Genomic DNA, 12,276 nt, shown 5'->3' with positions numbered 1-12,276 from the left:
CATGCATTAACATGCATTACAGTGATATCCTGTTCCAACTATGCCATCATATGGTCCCTCATGATAGCATACATTTTTCATCATTAACATATATTAATAGAAAACCATTAGCAAGACTTATTAAATATACCCCAAAGTCGGGTAATTAAGCTAAAGGTTCTGACTGAGTTTTATTCTAGTGGAATAACAGCTTGCCTACAGAGTTTCATAAAGCACTGGGTCATAGTTCCATGGTTTTCAGCCATTCATATACTGTACTTTCAATATCTCTGTACAATATATATCCTATGCATGGTCTTATTGAGAGATTTTTAAAATATGGTTTATAAACTACCATTCAAAAACGGTGGATTTTATAAAGTCAAGCCAGAGGATCAGTGTGGTAATATTGGAGTCAGTTCACCAGTGTAAAGCTGGAAAGGAAACCATGCCTAGTATTTATTCAGAAAGGCCAAGCATATCAAATATTGTGATTCGGAGCTCGAGCAGAGACTGTGAGGGAGGCCAAACAGTGGCAATTTGTCTGCTAATGAGTATAAAATGAAGCATTTGAGGATGGGCTGGCTCCAAGCTATTGAATGCATTAACATGATGATTATAGTATAGATAAACTTCCTTGTGCCTTTTCAGAAATGCAAAGTTGCTCTGTTAAAATCTATAACTTTTACTTTCATATAAAGAAACCATAGAGTAAGCGCAGGTTTTGATGCCAGTGCAAATTAAGAGCAATAAATAACAAATGACCACTCACACTGAAAAAAACATGCAGCATTCATGGTCATATTCTCTCCAACATTTGTTCCTTCTGGTACCACAGAAACCAATGGGGAAAGCCCCTGTAGTCATACTTACTTAAAGAAACAATGATTACAAAGCAAACATTTTATCATAGAAACATGACTGCAAATAAAGGCTAAATGGCCCATCCAGTCTGCCCATTCACAACATTCACTAACTCCTCTTCTCCCTATGAGAACTCATATGCCTATCCCATACTTTCTTTCTTTTGTTTTTATAATTCTTTATTCATTTTGAAACTTAAAATAGTGCATACATGAATACATTACAGAATATATTTAAAAAAAATAGCACTAACAACTTTCAATAAATTATATAATCTAATATTTTCACTCCCCCCCCTCTTATTCCAATATAATCAAGAAAACAATCCCAATATAATATCCTACTCCCTCCCACCCTTTCCCTGGATGTGAAAATTCTATATACCCAACAATTGCACGCAACCATAATTAAATTAAAAGTATTTCCCCACCCACCCTGGACATGTATGTTCAAAGGGCAAAATCCATAATCACTCCTTACAGAATTTTGTCAATGGCTTCCAAACATCCTTAAATTTCCTATAATGTCTCTGCTGTATAGCAATCTTACATTCCATTTTAAAAATGTGGCATAAAGATTCCCACCAGAAATTATAATTTAAATGGTCCCAGTTTTTCCAGTTCTTCAAAATAAGTTGTATGGCAACTCCGGTCATAATAAAGAAAAGTTTATTATTATGGGAAGATATTGGACTATCAGCCCTCATTAATGTGCCATACTTTCTTGAATTCAGACAAAGTCTTTGTATCCACTACCCCTGCAGGGAGACTATTCCATGCATCCACCACCCTTTTTGTAAAAAAGATAAAAAAGATTCTGTTGGAATGATTACAACAGACAGGAAAGAGAAGCTGGAGTCCCTCTGGATCAAAATTCCTGGTCGCAATGGCGCAGATATAAAAATTGGCCTTTACTATCGTCCCCCAGGACAGGCGGAAGTCACTGACTCAGAAATGATGGAGGAAATCAAACAAGTATGCAAGACAGGCAATGTAGTTATATTGGGAGACTTCAATTTCCCAGGAATAGACTGGAAACTAGGAGCCTCCAACTGCGGCAAGGAGGCCAAGTTCCTGGAGGTGCTAGGGGATTGCTTCCTGGAGCAAATGGTAAAAGAGCCAACAAGAGGCGACGCCACCTTGGACTTGGTCCTAAATGGTCTCACTGGACCGATAACAGAAGTAGAAGTCATGGTTCCACTGGGAACGAGTGATCACAATGTAATCAACTTTAAACTTGACATCGGGAAAGGGAAACATGTCAAAACCTTAACCACCACCTTAAACTTTAAAAAGGGTAAATACGATTGCATGAGAGCCATGGTAACAAAACGACTCGAGAAGATGGTGGACAAACTTGAAACAGTAGATCAGGCATGGTGCCTATTGAAAAATACTATTGCAGAACCACAAGATCTCTACATTCCGAGGATTTCCAAAGATCGGAGAACTAAAGGCAAAGGAGAACCGGCATGGCTCACCATACAGGTGAAGGAAGCCATAAAGGTAAAAAAGGACTCTTTCAAAAAATGGAAATGCACGAAGACAACCGAAGCCTGGAACAAACATAAAGATGAACAGAAGAAATGTCACAAGGCGGTGAGGGAAGCAAAACAGGACTATGAGGAAAAAATAGCCCGGGAGGCCAAAAACTTCAAGCCCTTCTTTAGATACGTGAAAGGGAAAAAACCTGCAAAAGAGGCAGTGGGACCCCTGGACGACAAGGGAAGAAAAGGGTACATCAAGGAAGATAAACAAATCGCAGACAAACTAAATTCCTTCTTTGCGTCCGTCTTTACGAAGGAGGACACCTCAACAATACCTGAAGAGGAGAAACTGTTTACAGGAGAAATAGAGGACAGCCTCACCACAGTCGAAGTGAACTTAGATCAGATATACTACCAGATCGACAAACTTAAAAGTGACAAATCCCCTGGACCGGATGAAATTCACCCGAGAGTCTTGAAGGAATTGAAGATTGAAATTGGAGAGTTATTGCAAAAACTTGCAAACCTGTCAATCAGAACTGGTCAGATACCAGACGACTGGAGGAAAGCGAACGTCACGCCAATTTTCAAAAAAGGATCGAGAGGAGAACCGGGCAACTATAGACCTGTGAGTCTTACGTCTGTCCCTGGCAAGATGATTGAATCACTGATCAAGGATAGCATAGTTCAGCACTTGGACACACACGACTTGATGAAACCCAGTCAACATGGATTCAGGAAAGGGAAATCGTGTCTGACGAATTTACTCCAATTCTTTGAGACCGTGAACAAGCAAATTGATAGTGGAAAGCCGGTGGACATAATATACTTGGACTTCCAGAAAGCATTTGACAAAGTTCCACACGAAAGACTTCTCAGGAAGCTACAAAGCCATGGCATAGAGGGAGATATACAAAGATGGATAGGCAAATGGCTGGAAAACCGAAAGCAGAGAGTGGGCATAAATGGGAAGTTCTCCGACTGGGAGAGAGTGACTAGTGGTGTGCCCCAGGGCTCGGTACTTGGGCCGATCCTTTTTAATATTTATATCAATGACCTGGAAAATGGAACATCCAGTGAGATCATCAAGTTTGCAGACGACACAAAACTCTGCCGGGCAATCAGATCGCAGGAGGACAGTGAGGAACTCCAGAGCGATTTGTGTCGGTTAGAAAAATGGGCGGAGAAATGGCAGATGAAGTTCAACGTGGAGAAATGCAAGGTAATGCATTTAGGCAGTAAAAATAAGGAATACGAGTACAGAATGTCAGGTGCAACTCTGGGGAAAAGTGAACAAGAAAGGGATCTGGGTGTACTAATAGATAGGACCCTGAAGCCGTCGGCACAATGCGCGGCAGCGGCAAATAAGGCAAATAGAATGTTGGGCATGATAAAGAAAGGAATCTCGAGTAGATCGGAGAAAGTTATAATGCCGCTTTATAGGGCAATGGTCAGACCCCACTTGGAATACTGCGTCCAACATTGGTCTCCCTACCTAAATAAGGATATAAAACTGCTGGAGAGGGTGCAGAGACGAGCAACTAAACTAGTGAAGGGTATGGAGAAACTGGAATATGAGGATCGACTTAAAACACTGGGATTGTTCTCCCTTGAGAAAAGGAGACTGCGTGGGGATATGATCGAGACCTTCAAAATACTGAAAGGAATTGACAAAATAGAGCAGAGAAGATTATTTACAATGTCCAATTTGACACGGACAAGAGGACATGAAATGAAGCTAAGGGGGGGCAAGTTCAGGACTAATGTCAGGAAGTTCTGCTTCACACAGAGAGTGGTTGACATCTGGAATACTCTCCCAGGGGAGATTATTGCGGAATCGACAGTCCTAGGCTTCAAAAGCAAACTAGATGCATATCTCCTTGAGAGAGGCATATAAAGATATGGTTGGCTATAAAATAAGCCAGGTGAATACCTAGCAGGGCCTCCGCGTGTGCGGATCGCCGGACTTGATGGACCGAAGGTCTGATCCGGAGATGGCGCTTCTTATGTTCTTATGTTCTTATGTATTTCCTTAGATTACTCCTCTTAACTTCATCCTTTGCCTCCTTTCAAATGAGAGACTTGCTTCATGCACATTTATGCCACATAGGTACTTAAACATCTTTATCATATCTCTCCTCTCTTGCCTTTCCTCCAAAGTATACAGATTGAGATCTTTGTCTGTCCCATATGTCTTAGGATGAAGAACACAACCATTTTAGTAGCCTTCCTGTGAATCAACTGCATCCTGTTTATATCTTTTTGAAGGTGCGGTCTCCAGAATTGCACAAAATATTCTAAATGAGGTCTCACCAGAGTCTTATATAGTGGCATCAATACCTCCTTTTTCCTACTGGCCATACCTCTCCCTCTGCACCCTAACATCCTTCTAGCTTTCACCATTGCCTTTTCAACATGTTTGGCCACCTTAAATCTTCACCCCTTATACTGTACCATTCCCTCGGGTTTTGCAACCCAATTGCATGACCTTGCATTTCTTAGCATTAAATCTTAGCTGCCAAATTTCAGACCATTCTTCAAGTTTTGCTATGCTCTCTATCGCCTTCCACTCAACCAGTTCCAGACCCAGTCCGTCACTTTTGGGCCCATACTGAGGGCATTCAGCTTATTTATTAGATACCTGTGTGGAACACTGTCGAAGGCTTTGTTAAAATCTAAATACACCATATCTAGTACACTCCCTCAATCCAATTCTTTGGTTAACCAGTCAAAGAAATTGATGCCTCGGGTCCTGGAATCCACTGGATTCTAGAAACTCAATTATTTTCTGTTTTAAAAGTATTTCTATTAATTTACTTACCAAGAAGTTAAACTTACCAGCCTTTAATTCCCTACTTCTTCCTTACTTCCATTGTTGTGAAGAAGAACATCCGCCCTTCTCCAATCCTTTGGGACCACTCCTAACTCTAGAGAAGAATTGGAAAGGTCAGTCCGTGGAGCCACCAGAACTTCCTTCAGCATCCTCGGATGTACACCATCCAGCCCTATTGTTTTGTCCACTTTTAGTGTAGCTAGCTCCTCATGAATACAATACTCTGAAAATCAGTCAGGGTCTACCACACCTCCATCTCTATTTGCATTTCTCTTCTGCAGTCCTACTCCTGGCACTTCAGCTGTGAACACAGAACAAGAGGGACTTGGTCCTAAATGGCATAACTGGAAGGACAACAAATGTAGAGGTCACAGTCCCGTTGGGGACGAGTGATCACAGCATGATCAATTTTAAAATTGGCATCGGGAAGGAGAAACGAACCAAGACTCAAACCACAACCTTTAACTTCAGAAAAGGCAAATACGACAGCATGAGCGTCATGATTAAAAAACGGCTCAAGGAAAAGACAGCCAAAATCAGAACGGTCGATCAAGCATGGTCCCTACTAAAAAATACCATCACCGAAGCACAGAATCTCTACATTCCGCAGATATCCAAAGGAAGGAAAAATAAAAACAAAGGAGAACCAGCTTGGCTAACTAAAGAGGTGAAGGATGCAGTAAGGGATAAGAGGAACTCGTTTAAAAAATGGAAATGTGAACACACAACGGAGGCCTGGAACAGTCACAAAGTCAACCAGAAGAAGTGTCATAAGGCAGTAAGAGACGCTAAAAAAGCATATGAGGAAAAGATAGCGCAAGAAGCCAAACTTCAAGCCCTTTTTTAGATACATAAAAGGGAAAAAAACAGCTAAGGAGGCAGTGGGCCCTCTCGACGACCAAGGAAGAAAAGGGTGCATCAAGGAAGACAAACAGATTGCGGATAGGCTAAACTCATTCTTTGCGTCTGTCTTTACCAAGGAGGACACTGCATCAATGCCAGAAACAGGGAGAACATTCAAAGGAGAAATTGAGGATAGCCTCACCACAGTGAATGTAGATTTGGACATGATATACTATCAGATCGACAAACTAAAAAGTGACAAATCCCCTGGACCAGATGGAATTCACCCGAGAGTGCTAAAGGAACTTAAGGTAGAAATCGGAGAACTTTTACAATCCCTAGCTAACTTGTCAATTAGAACCGGGCAAATACCAGACGACTGGAAGATAGCGAATGTCATTCCAATCTTCAAAAAAGGATCGAGAGGAGAACCGGGCAACTATAGACCTGTGAGTCTTACGTCGGTACCTGGGAAGATGGTTGAAGCACTAATAAAGGATAGCATAGTGCAACACCTGGAAAACCACAACCTGATGAGAGCTAGTCAGCATGGCTTCAGGAAGGGGAAGTCATGTTTGACAAACTTACTTCAATTTTTTGAGGAGGTGAACACATAAATCGATAACGGTGAACCAGTGGATATAATATACTTGGACTTCCAGAAAGCGTTCGACAAGGTTCCACACGCAAGGCTTCTGAAGAAACTACAAAGCCATGGAATAGAAGGAGATATACTAAGATGGATAGTCAAATGGCTGGAAAACAGATTGCAGAGGGTGGGCATAAATGGGAAGTTCTCGGACTGGGAAAAGGTGACGAGCGGTGTACCCCAGGGTTTGGTGCTTGGGCCCATCTTGTTCAATATCTTCATAAACGACCTGGAAGAAGAAACAACAAGTAATTTAATCAAGTTTGCAGACGACACAAAACTATGTAGGGCAGTTGGGTCACAAAAGGACTGAGAAGAACTCCAGAGAGATTTGAACCAGCTAGAGAAATGGGCAGAAAAATGGCAGATGAAGTTTAACATAGAAAAATGCAAAGTGATGCACCTGGGTAAGAAAAACAAGGAACATGAATATAAAATGTTAGGTGTAACATTGGGCAAGAGCGATCAAGAAAGGGACCTGGGGGTACTGATAGACAGGACCCTGAAGCCATCAGCACAATGCGCAGTGGCAGCAAAGAAAGCAAACAGGATGTTGGGCATGATAAAGAAGGGAATCACGAGTAGATCGGAGGACATCATAAAGCCGCTTTACAGAGCAATGGTCAGACCACACTTGGAATACTGTGTCCAACACTGGTCTCCCTACCTAAAGATGGATATAACCCTGCTGGAGAAAGTGCAAAGACGAGCCACGAAGCTAGTTAAAGGTATCAAGAACTTGAGCTACAAAGAACGCCTCGGAAAACTGGGATTGTTCACCCTCGAGAAGAGACGACTGCGAGGGGACATGATAGAGACTTTTAAAATACTAAAAGGATTCGACAAAATAGAGCAAGAAACATCGTTATTCACATTGTCCAATGTGACTCGGACAAGAGGTCATGGACTGAAGCTGAAGGGCACCAGGCCCAGGACAAATATCAGGAAATTCTGTTTCATACAACGAGTGGTGGACGCTTGGAATGCACTCCCGGAGGAGGTCGTGATGGAGACCACCATTCTGGGATTCAAGGGCAAGTTGGATGCACACCTTCTCGCAAATCACATCAAGAGATACGAGTAAACAAGGTTTCTCAACAGGGAACACCTGGCTTGGCCTCCGCGAGTGCGGATCGCCGGACTGGATGGACCTAGGGTCTGATCCGGCGAAGCCATTTCTTATGTTCTTATCCTTATCTGTATCAGCTTCTACATATTCCTCCTTTCAAGAAACTTTGAGGTGTAGGAGTCAGAGGTATCATCAGCATAAATGTTAAAATCCTCAAAGATGAGGGAAGGAGAGAAAAATTCAAGAAAGATGGAGAACCAAGAGTCAAGGTCAGTGAGAAAGTAAGATAGGGATTTGTCAGGGGGTCAATAAATGACTGCTATTCAGAGAGGTAGGGTAGGAAATAGATGGACAACATGGACTTTGAAGGAGGAAAATCAGTAAGACTGAGATAGGAGAAGTTTAAATCTACAGGAAGGTGAGAGTAACAGCTCAACCCCTCCTCCATGACCAACTGTGTGAGGAGTATTGGAGAAAGATAACCTCCATTATTTAGGGCAGCAGCTAAAACAAAATCTTCAGCACATAGCCAGGTCTCAGTGCAAGCGGATAGAAAGAATGGGAGATAAAAAGGTCATGGACATATACAAACTTGGAGACAGAGTGGCATTCCACAGGGCACATGAAAAAGAGAAGAGGGAGAGATGAAAGGAATGGAAATAAGATTGGAGATGTTGTGGTGTAATCTACATGGGTAGGGTGAGACTTGATTAAGAGGGCCAAGATTGGGATTGATGTACCCAGCAGTGAGCAAAAGGAGGAGAGTACAAAGAAGAGTAGGAGAGGCATGATGTCAACAATGAAGGAAAGATGTGGTCAGACAAGATGAGGAGGGTTGAATGAGGGGTAGGTACTGTTGAAGCCTTAGAACTGTGAAGAAGATTGGTGATAGAAGGGTACTTATTCTTAAAATTAATGGCATCACATTTAGTTACTAGTTTATAGAATAGTCTGAAGACAGAATATTTGTGCTTATGTACATATGTGCACATATATGACATATGTACCAACATAAGAACATAAGAACATAAGCAATGCCTCTGCTGGGTCAGACCTGAGGTCCATCATGCCCAGCAGTCCGCTCACGCGGCGGCCCAACAGGTCCAGGACCTGTGCAGTAATCCTCTATTTATACCCCTCTATCCCCTTTTCCAGCAGGAAATTGTCCAATCCTTTCTTAAACCCCTGTACTGTACTCTGCCCTATTACTCCCTCTGGAAGCGCATTCTGGTCCTTTCTGCATATTCCTGGGGCTTAAATGTTGGCACCCTCATTATAGAATCCAGGGATGGTCTATATGAGGGATCTTCAAAAGGTTTCCACACTTTTATTTTTTTTTTTAAACACTGCTTATGAAGTAACTCAAAAGCAAATTACATCATTTTTTCACATAATCACCCTGTTGCCTGACAGACTAGTCACATGACATTCTGCAGCATGCCTCTTACCACTTCTCCTGCCCCAACCATTTCCTGCAAAGATATGAAAGTGCGGAAACTTTTTGAAGCACCATTGTATATCAACATTCTAGTTCTTTATGCATTCTCCTTGTGCCGAAATGTTTAGGGTTACCATATGTTCGGATTTACCTGGACATGTTCTCTTTTTAGAGGACTATCTGGATGCCTAGGTGGTTTTTCAAAAAGTTGATAGTTTGTTCAGGTTTAGAGGCTCTGAGCCTTGTCTGAGCATGCATATGACATCATCAAGTCACATTCGTCCATGTATTTGATATCATCGGTTCGTGTTTGTGCATGCTTGAAGACCCTCCAGACGCAGTCTTGAGCTCAGGAAGGAGAGGAGAAGATGTTCATGTGGGGGTAGGGCTGGAATAGAGCATGGTGAGAAATACGTGTCCTCTTTTTGCAGGAAGAAATATGGTAACCCTATAAATGTTGGCACCTTCAATATAGAATCCAGGGATGGTGTATATATCAACATTCTGGTTCTTTCTGCATATTCATGGTGCCTAAATGTTGGCAACCTCTTTACAGACTTACTCTCATAATGGCTAACTACAACTTTGTATTATTCTCTTATATGTCACTTCACTTTTCTAGGGTGTTCCACCAGCTGAGGCCTATCCCTTATTAAAATATCCTTGAAAGTAGGAATGATATGAAATGAAGCCCTTTTTGCTTCTTTCTAATGTACCGAGGAGCAATATTCATGGAAAAGGTCTTGGAAAAGAGAAGGAGAAAGCATTGCCACAGTAGGACAACAATGCAGACATAACTAACATTAGTGGCATAGAAAGGAGGGGGGAGGAGGGACAAGGGGGCGGTCCACTACGGGCATAGCACCTCTCCTTCTCTCTGCTCCCCCGCTCATCTCCTTGCCGCATGCACATGCCCCTTGCTTTCCCTGTACCTTTTTTACTTCCCTGGCATGAGTTTGATGCCCGCATCGACGTTCTCTCTGATGTCATTGTGCCTAGGAAGTATGTAAAGTCCACCTGGTATTGTCTTAGGTTCTTGAATGCTGCAAATCCTTTTCCCTCTTTAGCTTCCTGCTCTGTGTTCTTCTTTCCTTCTTCCACAGCTACCCATTACTTAGGAAAGAAAATGAGAGACACAAAGGATGAGTATCATGTAGCACACAGCACTTTGTGAACGTTTGCTGAAGCAAGGTCAAGGAAGACTTTGCTGTGATCTAGTAAGCAAAACTGGCTTTCAGAAGTTCAAACCTTTGCTTGATCGGAGACTACAATGAGTGCAGCTGTATTGCTCTTCAGAGGAAGAGAAGGGGGCACCAATAAATGAAGTTAGCAGCTAGGCCAGCAGAGGGTTAACGTTGAAAGGAAAGGATAGGTTTTCTGTCTCTGTCTATGAAAGGACACATTTAAAAAGGACACACATATTTTATGTCTTTTGTTCCTGCCTGTGCTGGAGGTAATCAGATGCAGAATGTTTGTGTTTACTCTCTCGATGGTTTGGGAAGAGGTCATTTAATCATGTTAATGAAGTTTCATCTTTAAGACAATACAGGCTCAAACCCCCCTGCCATGTACATATCCTGCTCACACACCCCCTCCCCTCTCTTGTCCATCCCCCTTTTCCTGTGATGGTTACCACTGACCCATGTTCAAGGATATATAAATGAATGCAGACTAATAATAAAACAGGCTATCCCTTTAGAACTCTGTATGTGTATCTTTCTTTCTAAGGGGAATTGCCTCCAGACGTCTGTAATAGATGATAGAATGTTTGCAGGACGATTTCGGGACCAAGAAATGGATCCTGTTCGTTTCAATTTGGGGGCTACGTCCGGGATGGACTTGACATTACCAATATTTTGTGAGTATTTCTGAATTTTGAATTCTGTTCTTTAATACTCACAGGTATTGGAGTCATGTTCCAACCCTATATTTATTGTAGGGTTTTTGGTAAACCCGCCGCGGTTACTGTTCTTTTGGCAAGGACAAATATTAATGTGGAGTTTTCGGTAAATTCCCGCCGCGAAAATAAGCAGCTGCCATTCTTTCAGGAAGAATGAAATTAAGTGAAGACTTTTGGAAAGTCTCTATTGTGGAGAAACGTCTGCGCATTCTGTCATCTGTGCCATTCTTTGCATGCGCTTTTCTCTTCTATCGCTTAGATAAGATTTTATAGAGTATAAGATTATATTGTATATTATTAATGTACCTCGCTTATAAGGTAAGGTAAGCGAAAATTTCTGCATTGTTATATTGTTTTTTTTTTATTGAAAAAATTCCTGCATTGTGATATTGTTTTTCTAATGGGTCATAAAGGCACTTAGGATTCTCCACCTCCTAGACAGATGAGACTTTGTTCGCTTCAGTAATAATAATAATAATGGTAATAACTTTATTCTTCTATACCGCCACAATCTTGCGACTTCTAGGCGGTTTACATTTAAGAGAGCTGAACATTCAGCGATTTACAATATGTGGAGGGAGTACAGAGTACAGAGACTATTAGGACAGAGAACAGAGACTATTAGGAATCAAAATTACAAAATATATGTTTGCTAAGAATTTCGGAGCGGACCTGTAAAGAAAAATCGCAGCTTTCCTGAAAAAAGGGAAAAAATTACAATGTACAGTTTGTTTAGAGATTCAGAAACAGCAAGAATTAGGATTTCAGAGAGCATTGTGAAAAGAAAGAGTACTTGGTGAGGTTCTGTTTAGGTGATGTATCTGTTGAATAGGGTAGTTTTTATGAGTTTTCTAAAGGCATTGTAGGTCAGTTCGGCTTTATTAATGTGACTGTCTAGCCAATGTTGTTGTTTATTTGCTTGGAGCATGAAGGTTCTGTCCAGAAAGGTTTTGTATTTACAATTAGTTATGCTTGGGTATGCAAAAAAGATAGCTGTTTCTGGTTTGTCTTGTTGGGTTGTGGAGTGCAAAGTGGGTTTGTAGATACATAGGTGCTAGTCCCCAAACTAGCTTGAAACATATGCAGGAGAACTTGAATAATATTCTTGCCTCGACTGACAGCCAGCGCAGTGGTTTGTGGTGGGAGATGACATGGTCATTCTTTTTTAATCCATATATCAAGCGGACAGCTGAGTTCTGAATGATACCCAAATAA

This window comes from Geotrypetes seraphini, chromosome 3 (assembly GCF_902459505.1).
Source record: "Geotrypetes seraphini chromosome 3, aGeoSer1.1, whole genome shotgun sequence".
NCBI classification, from domain to species: domain Eukaryota; kingdom Metazoa; phylum Chordata; class Amphibia; order Gymnophiona; family Dermophiidae; genus Geotrypetes; species Geotrypetes seraphini.
Note: the sequence above shows the minus strand (reverse complement) of the source record.